We start from the raw sequence: 11,970 nt of genomic DNA, 5'->3' as shown, positions 1-11,970 counted from the left end.
TGGCCACAAGGGGTGCTTCCATTGATTTACGCGTCGAATATGCAAATGACCAAGATACGCCGATTCACGAACGTACTTGCGCCCGTCGTTCACGTTGTTGCCATTGAGCCGTCGTATCTTAGGGCGTAAATTCGACATTATTCTGAGCATGCGTGCGCATGCGCGCGCATGCGCCGTTCGTTCGGTGCTTCATTTGCATGGGGTCACGATTCATTTTAATGCAACACGCCCACTACCTGCCTACTTTGAATTAGGTGGGCTTACGCTGGCCCATTTACGCTACGCCGCCGTAACTTACGAAGCAAGTGCTTTGTGAATACTGGCCTTGCCTCTCTATTTTATGTTGGCGTAGCGCAAATAAGATGCGCTACGCCGGCCAAAAGATGCGCCCTCTACGTGAATCTGGGCCATAGTGTCTAAGGCCCAGATTCACAGAGAACAAGGCGCACATTACGCCGCCGTAGAGCAAACACTGTACGCTACGCCAATGTAGTGCGGAGAGGCAAGCATTGCATTCAGCAAGCCAGTGCTCCCAACGCTGCGCCAGCGTGGCGTGGGTTTCGAAGGAGCACGCCGGCGTAGGTGGAAGTGGGCGTGCACCCATGCAAATGAGGCGTGACCCCATGCAAATGATGGGCCGAGCGCCAGACAGGTACGTATCACGAACTGCGCATGCACCGTGGACGCATGCACAGCACCCCCCTGCGCCTGTTTACAACCACGCCGACACAACTGCCTAAGCTACGCCGGATCACTGCGTACACCATGAACATAATGTACACCCAGCCAGACACACGTCCAACGTACAATACGCCGGCTTGTGTTCCCTGGTGCAGACCTGTGCATGTCTGTTGCCGGGTTGCACCTCATTTATGGGGAATAACTTTACGCCGGATGTACAACTTACGCGCATCTCGCGCAGCATGCCCCGGGCACACGCACGTTCGTGAATCGGCATATTTGCCTCATTTGCATGTTTGAATGGCTAATCAATTGGAGCAGCACCATGCGCCCAGCCCATATGTGCGCCCACCCTACGCTGGCGTGTGCAAGCTACGTCGGCGGGGTATAGCCTGTTTGTAGGCGCATGTTGGTTTGTGGGTCTGCCGCACACAGACCCCGGCGCACATTTGCACTTACGTCAGTGTAACGTGTTATACGTCGGCGTAATAGGTAGATTCACAAAGAGTTAGGCAGGCTTATCAGTAGATAAGCCAGCCTAACTCAGAATCTACGCCGCTGTATGTTTTTTTTTTTTTTTTTAAATATTTTATTGATTTTCTGCAGGCACAATCAACAAATAATAAGGCACAATTGTTATTACAGTATCGCCATAGAATGACACACAGTTCAAACATTCCTAAACAATAAACCTTTACCCCTCCCTGAGATTAAGCACCCCAATCCCTCAACGGAGGGACAATACTCTACGGGGTACCCTAATAGGGCCAAACTTGGCCCTTGGTCGTAAAAAAAAAAACGACGACAAACAGTGGAAATAACGGTTAGAAACCCAACCGAGCATACCCCACCAATCACACACACCCACACACACCCACTCACAACCTCCCCCCATACAGACCACCCTACCCACCCCCCCCCCTCCCCCACATCCAGACCACACACTGCCCCTCTCCCCCCCTCCCCCCACCCTGCGACCACCAGAGCCACCCATGGCCCCCCCACCCACAGCCATTTATGGCTGGGATAGCGGGGTGTCCTTCCAGAAGGAGTCTGCTATATCCAGCCAGGGTTGCCAGATCTTGCTGAACTTTTTGTGACAAGCCCTGCCCTTATATACACACTTAAACATGGGTAAAACCTTATTAACCATACGGTATAACATTTGGATATCCGGTGCAGAAGTGCTCTTCCAATGCAACAATATCAACTTCCTGGCATAACAAAACAAGTCGTATCAGAATTCGAGCATGAGTTGTAGGTACAGAGTCATTGAGCACCCCAAGCAATCCAGTCTCCGGAGTAAGAGGAACCGATACATGTAGATTGTCCTTAAAAAAAAGAGAACAAGTCCCTCCAGTACGGTACAACAGCAGGGCATGACCAAAACATGTGTAAGTAATCAGCCTCAGTGGAGTCACACCTGGGACAGGAAGCACTAGACATCAGACCCATGCGGGCCAATCTGGCAGGAGTATAGTGAAGCTGATGGATAAATTTGAATTGTACGTACTGATCATTCGACCCCATAAGATCAAGGAAGCACACCTCCGAGGCCTCCTCCCACCCCTCCTCAGACAGCCCCGGAATATCCACCTCCCACTTCCGTCTAGCGATCTGAAAGGGTTTAACCCCCGCCGCCTGTAGGCGAGTGTAAAACGTTGTAACCAATTTCTCGATATCTGAGTATGACATGAGCGCCTCCAGAGGCGATTCCGTGAGCTCCTGGGTCAGACCCCCAAATTGAGTCCGTACCGCGTGGCGGAGAGACATATATCTGAACAGACAGCTCTGCTGTAGTACACCATTACGTGCCCTTAGTTCCTCAAAAGAAATAAACTGGCCATGAACAAAAATGTGGGACACACACGTGACACCCATCCGTGTCCACCACCCCGAGTCCGGATGACCCAGGAGCTCAGGGAAATTAGCATTTTGCCACAGGGGGGCCCTGGGGGACACCCCACCCGAATCTGTAAGCAACCCGTTGCCCTCGTGCCAAACCGACCAGCTAACCTCTATCGGGGAGTTACGGGAGCATTTACCGGCCTTTGACCTGAGTAGGTCATCAACCAACATGTCCCTGGAGCCCACCTGAGCGGTCAGTAGAGCGGTGGAACAGGACGGGGAGGCCTCCAGGAACCAATCATAGACATACGTAAGCTGAGACGCTATAAAGTACTGTCTCAAGTTAGGGCATGCCAGACCCCCATCCAACTTCGCAGCCTGGAGAGAGGCCCTAGCAATACGTGGGCTCGACCCCTGTCAGAGAAAGCCAAACAGAATCGAATTAATTTTCTTAAAGAGCTTCTTTAACAAAAAAATTGGGGATGCCCGGAACACGTATAAAAATTTGGGTAGGTAGATCATCTTAAAAATATTTACACGGCCTATGAGATTTAGCGGCAGGGAAGCCCAAGTTTTAAGCCTGGTCTCCATATGTGCTACAATAGGGGCAATATTGAGAGCTTCAAAAGAAGACAGGTCTGCGTTAATATATATCCCCAAATATTTGAAAGTAGGATGAATGGACAATTTAGACCTAGAGAAGTGTGAATAATCAAGTGCAGGACCTATAGGGAATGCCACCGACTTTTCCCAGCCCACCCTCAACCCAGAGACCCTCCCGAACCCCTCCACCACTCCCATCAGAGAGACAAAGGACCGCTCAGTGCCATCCAGGTAAATTAGGGCATCATCTGCATATAAAGAAATCTTTTCAGAAAGAGAACCGAAACAGATGCCACCCACCTCCGCCGTCTGTCGCACCGCCAGAGCCAAGGGCTCAATGGCCAACGCGAACAGGAGCGGCGAGAGCGGGCAGCCCTGCCTGGTACCCCTCTACGCCGCCGTATGTTTAAGCGTATGCTCAAACAGAGATACGCTTAAACATATCTAAGATAGGCCGGCTTGCGCCGTCCTATCTTAGATTGCAATTTTTCGGATTGCCGCTAGGTGTCGCTTCCATTGCGGCTGGCGACGATTATGTAAATGAGCTTGTACGGCGATTCACGAACGTACGCCTATGAGGTGGAATAACAATGTTAAAGTATGGCCGCCGTTCCCGCCGCGAGGTTCGAATTTTTTACGTCGTTTGCGTAAGTCGTCCGCGAATCGGGAGTTACGTCGTTTACGTCCACGTCGAAATCAATTGGCCCGTACGGCGTACTTAGCCGCAAGGCGCACTGGCAAATGTAGGCGCCCGGCGCATGCGCAGTACCAAAAAACTTCAAAAAACGTGAGGTCAAGCCTCATTACCATACAACACGCCCCCCTCCAACCAATTTGAATTAGGCGCCCTTACGCCCACCGCGATTACACTACGCCGCCCTAAGTAAGGAGGTAAGTGCTTTGAGAATTATGTACTTGCCTCTCTTACTTAAGGCGGCGTAGTGTAAACACGCTAGGCTACGCCGTCTTAACATTGCGCGGCCATACCTGAATCTACCTATAAGTGCTTTGTGAATCTGGGCCAATATGTCTGGCAAATATTCAAAACTATACAGGTGAACATTTCTTCAACACATGTGCAATTAAACCAATCCATCCAAAGATGGCTGCCCTTAAATAAAAGAAAAACAAATCTGTTAAAAAATGTTGAGTCTTTCAATTTTAAGCAACAAAGCATAAACCAAATAAAGAAATTGGATGAAAAATATTCCGCAGCCATTGATGCCTATGATGTTCTGACAACCAAGGAAATGCAAACCTTTCACCCTGCAATAAACTACATTTATTTAATTCCTATCTTCAATGTCTTTGTACTGGTGAATATCTCTGAGTTCTGCGCTGGAAAAATGTCATGTAGCATACTGAATGGAAGCATTCAGCAGCAGCGACGGCCTTTTCTCACAAGAGACAACAAAGTAATCAGCGGTCTTGTCGTAGATCTTATTCATTCATCTGCTGCAGTCAGACATCCTCGCACAGCGCTGTAAAGCAGAGATCACACAAGATGAAACTCAAAAACCTCATTTCATGACATCTTGTATTTTTTCCCTAAACCTCGATTTTAGTAAACATTCATCTGCTGTACAAAACCACCCTTTGTCTCCATAGACTCACACTCATAAAGTTCCAATCTTTGGCTGGAAAATAGAAGTGATAGGATTCTTACCTGCACAGGGAGTAATAACTGCATTTTACTCAGTAACAGATCAACACTGGAGTGATAAAAGGAAGAATACTTTGGGGAAGACGATGCTGAATAATCCCAGCAATATGACCTTGAAGCCAGCTACATCACAGTGCCAAAAACTTGTATTTCTAATAGGAAAATATATACATTGCCACATTTTATTACATTTTCCTTGGCAAGACGGGTGAAAAACAAAGTTTCCTAGGTAGGGAATGGGTAGGTGACATGTCCTAGAGAAATTATGAGAGGGACAAGGATCTTACCTTGCCTGTTGGCCCTTAAATATTCACATATTTTGCAGGAACACCAAAACTCTTTGTACTTTACTATGTAAAGCGGACCTTGTTTTTTAACTTTGGATAGTAAAACATTTTTTATTTCTGTCAGTAAATACTTTCTACAGCCCACTTCCTGTTTTTTTGTCTGGTTATTAGCCTAGGCTTATGACATCATGCACAGCTCTCTCTCTCTCTCACTGTCCTGAGAGTTTGCCAGGAAGGGAGGGGGGATGAGTCATAAGAGGGCCAGTAAAAGCTGCAGAGCTGGAGGTGTGCCTCTCTGTGTGTCTGTGTAAATACAGGAAGTGAACAGGCAGCAGCTTCAGCTGCCCACATTTAAATGGGCTGCAGCCAGACTTAGTGGAGGAAGATTTCTGCAGCATATTCAAGTACAGAATCACAGTATATATAAAATAATATGCAAAGTTGCTGTAGGGAAGCTTCAGGATGGCAAAGATGTTTTATATTACAAATTATGTGAGCAGACTGCAGTTCCTCTTTAAAGTTTCTGCCTACATATCTGTGCCTTGCTGTTAATTAAAACCAATGGTGGCCTGTCCATAAGGGGGCACAGGGAGCACCCTAATCCATGCGCCAAACCCGCTAATCTCCATGCAGGGCTCCAGACACATGGATTTAAAAAAAAAAATTAAGCACATGATTAGAGCCTGACGCTCTAATTGGTTTAAAAAAAGGGTGGGCTCAGGCCGCACAGCACTGTGCCCTGAGCCCACCCAGTTGTGTGACAATAGCGAATGAATATTCACTATTGTCTTCCTGATTCTCCTCCCTGGCAAATCAGGAAGTGGGTCCTGAGAGCCAATTGGCCAGGGAGTCTTAGGTTTCCCAGCCAATCAGCTCTCAGGACCCACTTCCTGTTCTGCCAGGAGGAGAAGCAAAAGCCTCGGAACGAGGAGTAGGTGGAGCGAGCAGCAGCAGCCCTACCCCAGATCCTTGTCATCTGCCTCTTAAGGTAAGGAGGCCTCCAATCGCCACCTTCCCGTCTGTCTGCCGCGTGCATGGGGAGATTGTCGTTGGTTTGCCGACCCCCCTAAAATATTGAGCACCAGCTGCCATGGTTAAAACTGAACTTTGGGAAATCTGAAAATTCTCCCTTGCAATAGGGCTGTACCCGCACTGCAACAGTTAACTGCTTGTTTAGATCTAGGGGAGAGTAAAGCACTTTTACTTACCTGATCCCCCATTTGACACATGCAGTGGACTTTTCCTTGGTGTCCTTGTCATGTTTCCCATGCTTTGTGATATGCCTTTAAATGTAATATGTATTCTTCTGTCCCTGGCCCCTCCCCATAGCTCAGTTTTATCCTGTCCACTCTTTGTTCATTTTCCCAGTAATGCATCCCAGCCTCATGTCTCATGGAGTGGATCACATTATGATCTTTTGACCTATCCAATGTTCATTGTTGTAAGAGCCTCACATTTTACGGATTAAACTTCACAAGATCTGCAAGGTGTCGTCTGGATCAAGTCACTGTTAGTCCAGCTAAGATTGGGTTATCGATATCTCATCATAACTGTAAGTTACAGAGATCACACTTTCAATGCTTGGAGAGGCAGAACAGTCACCAAAACCAGTTCAGGGATACTTGCCCACAGGTTTGGCGCTTCCACTAGGTGAACTAGGCAGCCGCCTAGGGCGCATTACCCCCTAGGGTGTAGCCACTGCATGTTCTAACAAGACAGCACATGGCATATACAGAAACCGATCCCCTGCAGCTACTGAAGGCCGGCTTCTCTTCCTCTCCTTCCTGCAGGCATTCAACGGTTTCTCTATATGCCACCCCTCCTATCAAGGTCCTGCCCCCCTGCTGTTTCTTCTATCATGGCCTCGCTATTTCCTCTCTCTCGGTCCTCCCTTGCCCCCTCAGCCTTTCCACCTTCCCTCCCCTCCTCTGTTACTGACTGCTGCAGGGGATCTGTCAGGATTGGAGAGCAGGGAATGGGCTGGTAAATGTGTCAATGTGTCGGTACCAATCACTGTTTTTTTTTACTGTATTTACTATGCCTCAGGTTATGAATGAATGGGAAACCTCTGTACAGAGTTATTCCTTTCCATTCATTCTGTGCTGCTGAGGCACCAGAGATGGAAATTGAGGTCTATGCCCTCAATCTCCTTTCTCTGTCTCAAAGGTGAGACATCAGAGGACTGTTTAGACCCCTGATATCTCACCAAACCCCCCTACGGGGTCTTAAAAAATAAATTAAAAAAATTGTAAATACAATGTTAAAAAAAAAAATACTGACATCAATGGAGTAAAGCAGGGTAAATATAACTAAAAGACATTGAGAAACTGGTAGTTGTCATTCTTTGTACTGGTTTAAAAAAGAAAATGGGCTGCTCAATCTAAAATGCATGGGCCTGTTTTTTGTCCCAGTCCAGGCCTGCTTTCCACTGCCGCTGATGTTTTACACACAATGTGCTAACGTTATGCATAGCGATAGGATTGGATGATGTTAGCTGGAGAAATTTAGCAGTTTCATGTTTTGTTGTTTTAATATTTTATAGTGTTTTTAAAAATATTGACATTTTCTTTGTGTGTGTGTGTGTGTGTGTGTGTGTGTTTGTGTGTGTGTGTGGGGGGGGGGGGGGGGGTGGGTGTTTAAATAGCTGGTCTTGCCTAGGGTGCAAATAGCTGGTCTTGCCTAGGGTGCAAAATAGTCTAGCACCGGCCCTGCTTACCCAGAATTTGTCCTGATAACATCAGGACCTTAGACCACTAGCATAGGGGAAAAGATGCTGTGGGGACTGGTCTAGCAGTGTGGAAGAGCAGGATATCGGGTAAGTAAATCTGCTCTTCCATGCACCTTACACTAAACAAGCAGTTAACTCTTTTACTGAGGTTGCAGCCCAACTGCAAGAGAGAATTTCCATGTTTCCTGGAGTTGGGCTTTAATGAGGCTATTCAATATAGTGTTGGATCAATAATGAGGGATAGGAGAGAAAGAACCAAGTAAACTTTAGGAACCATTTTTCTTGTGAAAAAAAAAAACTTTAGGAACCAGAAATACATATTAAACCTATAATACTGACAACAGGGGACCAACCCTGGCCTTTTAGACAGGGAAGCCAAAGGGGCGCACCTAGGAGGTCACAGTAAGTCCAATACAATGTAATGTTTAAATGAAATTAAATGAGAGGTCATTTGGAATAAAAAAGGCCTCTTTAAGAAATATGGAATAATATGAAAGCATAGTGGTGCCTTCTGAGAAGATTCTTTGCTTGATTTTGGCATTAAAAAAAAAACTAATGCTTAGGATTTGGAAAATATTAATCTTGCCCTATTCTTCCTAAATTAGTTACACCGTAGCAAGAAAAGTGATGCTTTTCTGCAGTACATTCAGGTGGTGGAGTGACATTTCAAGTGCTGCCTCAGGCAACTATTAACGAATATGTAAACCGATTAATAATTTAAAATAATAATACAAATACTTATTTTCAATAATTGCACATCTACAGCTTTCAATAAAATATTACCTGGTGATCCTGCCCTGAGGTCCTTGTTCAGGCACGTCCTATTATATGGGGGCAATTCTCTGTTCCTATCTTCCAGTTGTCCTCCTTTGTTGTCATCCTGTCACTTGGGCTTCCAGGGAGACTACAAGTGGACATATTTTATGCAGGCATGGTTCACGGTTGTCACCATCAGGAATCCCGCCATGCAGCCTTTGCTGGAGTGCATGCTCGTAAACAGGGAGTGGCTGGAAGGCTGAGGATATTTAGTGACAAAAAGGTATGCATGCTAAGAGACCATGGAAGAGAAGGTGAGCATTACAGAAGCACCACGTTTACTATTTTCCTATTTAAAATTGTGCATTGCAAAAAAACTGATGCTTTTATGGGTTAACTGAGATTGATCTCAGGCCAAACCCAGAAAACCCTTTAATTGTTAACAGAAACATATTAAACTCTTGACGCTGGCTATGTGCATATATGTGACCGCTCAGCAAGTGGGCCCTAATGCCTGTTAAACCAACTTACCATGCTGAGAGCAAGCTCCCTGCACTCTCCCAGCACGGTAGCGGGGATCGGGATCGGTAAGTTCCCAATGCATACTTGCGATCAGGAGCTTTCCAATCATGTGACTGCTATGACAGCCAATCACATCGGTCACATGACCCGGATGCCCGCCTCATCCTCCTGGCTTTTAGAACTTTTAAAGGGTCGAGAGGCGGTCGGAGCAAGGGGGTTAAAAGGGGAGTGCTTAATAGCAGTTTCTTAGTGTTCAAACATAACCTTTTGTCACCAGTCCAAACTGATGAAAACGGACTGAAATTCAGTTTCATCGGTCCAAACCGACCGTGTGTGGGCCCCATCAGTCTGTTATGCTTCGGTCCAGAAATTTAGAACTTGCTTTAAAATTGAATTGATGGACTGGTAACCGATAGGTCAAAAGCGATGGTTAGTACGCAAAAGCATCGGTTCCAAACCCGGGCATGCTCAGAATCAAGTCGACACATGCTTGGAAGCATTGAACTTCATTTTTCTCAGCAGGTCGTTGTGTTTTACGTCACCCCGTTGGGCTCGATCGGTTTTTGAACTGATGGTGTGTAGGCACACCATCAGTTGATGAAACTGAACTTCAGTCCGTTTTCATCAGTTTGGACTGATCGAGTGTACAGGGCCTAACTATTCTTCAAGCAGGTGAGCTGGTATGCAATGTGCATCTAAAAAACATCCTTTAAAGACATTGTACACTTTTAAATATGTTTTATTGTTTTAACTAGGTATAAGTGTAGTTATAAAAGCCGAAAACGAAAAATCATAATGTATGCAATACTTCTAAAAGTCCAGTAGCACCGCTGATGTGTTCTATGCACAGCAACCCCTAACAACTCAGTAGGGTCCAGTTCACCGTAGTCAGAACAGCTGGGGCCACATAATTGCGCTTAGCATATAGCCGGTGTGCACTGCACTACCATATTGTGGTGTCCCTTTAATCAATGTTACAACTTTTTAGTTTGCATTCTTCATTGTTTCTCTTCTGAGATTCAGTACAATCCAGAAACTTTCTAATGAGCTGCAGGTTTAGACATATTTCTCCAGAATATTTCATAAACAGGAAACGTTTCTCATAAATTGATATTGGATTCAGACCATCATGCCATCTCCTTTAGAGGTATGTAGATTAGATAAACAAGGTCCAAAACAAATAGGGCTTGACGCATTTCCCAATACATTCTTCTCAAACTTTTCTATCGATCGGTTCTCTTGCTTTTGATAAATGATACAAGAGAAAGGGCAAAACCTATTAAAAGCAGAAGTTGCGTTATCACACTCTGGAAGCCAGAGATTGACCCGAAGTGTACTTAATGGACTAACCTATTCCCAGCCTGTCAGGAACTAACTAATCAGCACATTAGTCAAGGAAATAGCTCCATGGGTGACTGTAGTTATGCACAAACAAGAGTATGAACAACAACACAAAGTCACTTACCCTCATTTTTTACCAAGCGTTTCATGAATTCAATTGTTCTTTGTCCTTGAAGGTAAATTTATTTCTCACCCTTTTCACTCACTGATTAACTTTTTTCATGTTATACAGATTCCTTCTGGAGTAATTTATTGTAAGATTATACGCATCCATCATTGCACTATGTTTTATTGGTGGAAGGCTGGCGATAGCGTTTAACGTCTGTAAAATGAAATCTGTCTCAATGCATAAACTGTATACAGACAACAGGAATGGGAGCTATAGCAAGTTTATTGTAACGGAATTTTAAAGGGAAAAATACACAGTTTGATATTCAGATATTACATTTTTGTTTTTCTACATCTGCATATTCATTTTAATTTGGAAGGGAAAAACGTTTTTTAACTGTGAAGATCTTTTAGCCCAGCTCCAGCTTTTGTGCCTGAAAACGGAAAATTGCATACTCATCTTTCCATTAATTTTCCTTTACTGGTGCATCTTCATGGCAGCATACAATGAGTTGTGGCTCCGCCCCCACAACCTGATAGGACTGGTTAACTATAATTCTATAACTCAAAGACAGACCCGGCTCGCAGCATTCTATGTAACTCTCACCATTTGGGTTGGAATCTGTTACAGAAAGACGAGTATACAATTTCTCGTTTTCCTGGCGCATCATGGCAGCATATAATGGAAACTAACTCGCTATATGGCAGGGAGCAAGAAAAAAATTGTAATGGTCAGTAGCCTGCACCGCACATTTTCCAAATTTTAATGTTGTGAGTTGAGCCGGGTTCACCTAATAATGTGTCATAAAAGTATACTGGAAGGACCGTATTGCTGACTTGATAATAGCCTCAGGGGACACTGCGCTGTCCACAGAGTTAGCACTGCCCTGGTTGAATGTGCTCTTAAGCCTTCCAAAATTGAAAGGTCTTGTGACGAGTAGGCTCTTTTAATTGTATTAACAATCTAGGAGAAGACTGTACATGTTGATGCTGACTGCCTTAAACCATACGGGACCAAACACAGATTTCAGCATTCCTGAATAAAAAGGTAGCTGCCAAGTAGGTCATCAGAGTTAGGCCAACATCCAGGGAAGGTGGTTCTCCTGCTTCACCAAAGATGATAAATTGACTTCCTGGTTAAAGTAGAAGGGAAAAGACACCTTATGGATAAAAGCGGTCTGAGGGTTTTAGGACTATTCTGTCCAGGTAGAACGTTAGGTGAGGCTCCTCGAGTACAAAGCCTGCAGCTCTGACATCCTTTCCACAGAGGTTGAAGCAATCAGCAGTATGGTCTTCAGGGTTAGGTTGCACAGTGTAGACAATTCTGTAGGATAGAAACGAGGCCTTGATAGAGCTTTGAAGACCAAGGCAAGTCCCAATTAGGTAACAGAGGTTTCCTGGCAGATCTTCAAATTCATGCAAGGCTTTAAGAT

The sequence above is a fragment of the Rana temporaria genome, chromosome 2 (assembly GCF_905171775.1).
Source record: "Rana temporaria chromosome 2, aRanTem1.1, whole genome shotgun sequence".
In the NCBI taxonomy this organism is placed as follows: Eukaryota; Metazoa; Chordata; class Amphibia; order Anura; family Ranidae; genus Rana; species Rana temporaria.
The sequence above is the reverse complement of the archived record's forward strand: the minus strand, read 5'-3'. Positions refer to the sequence as shown.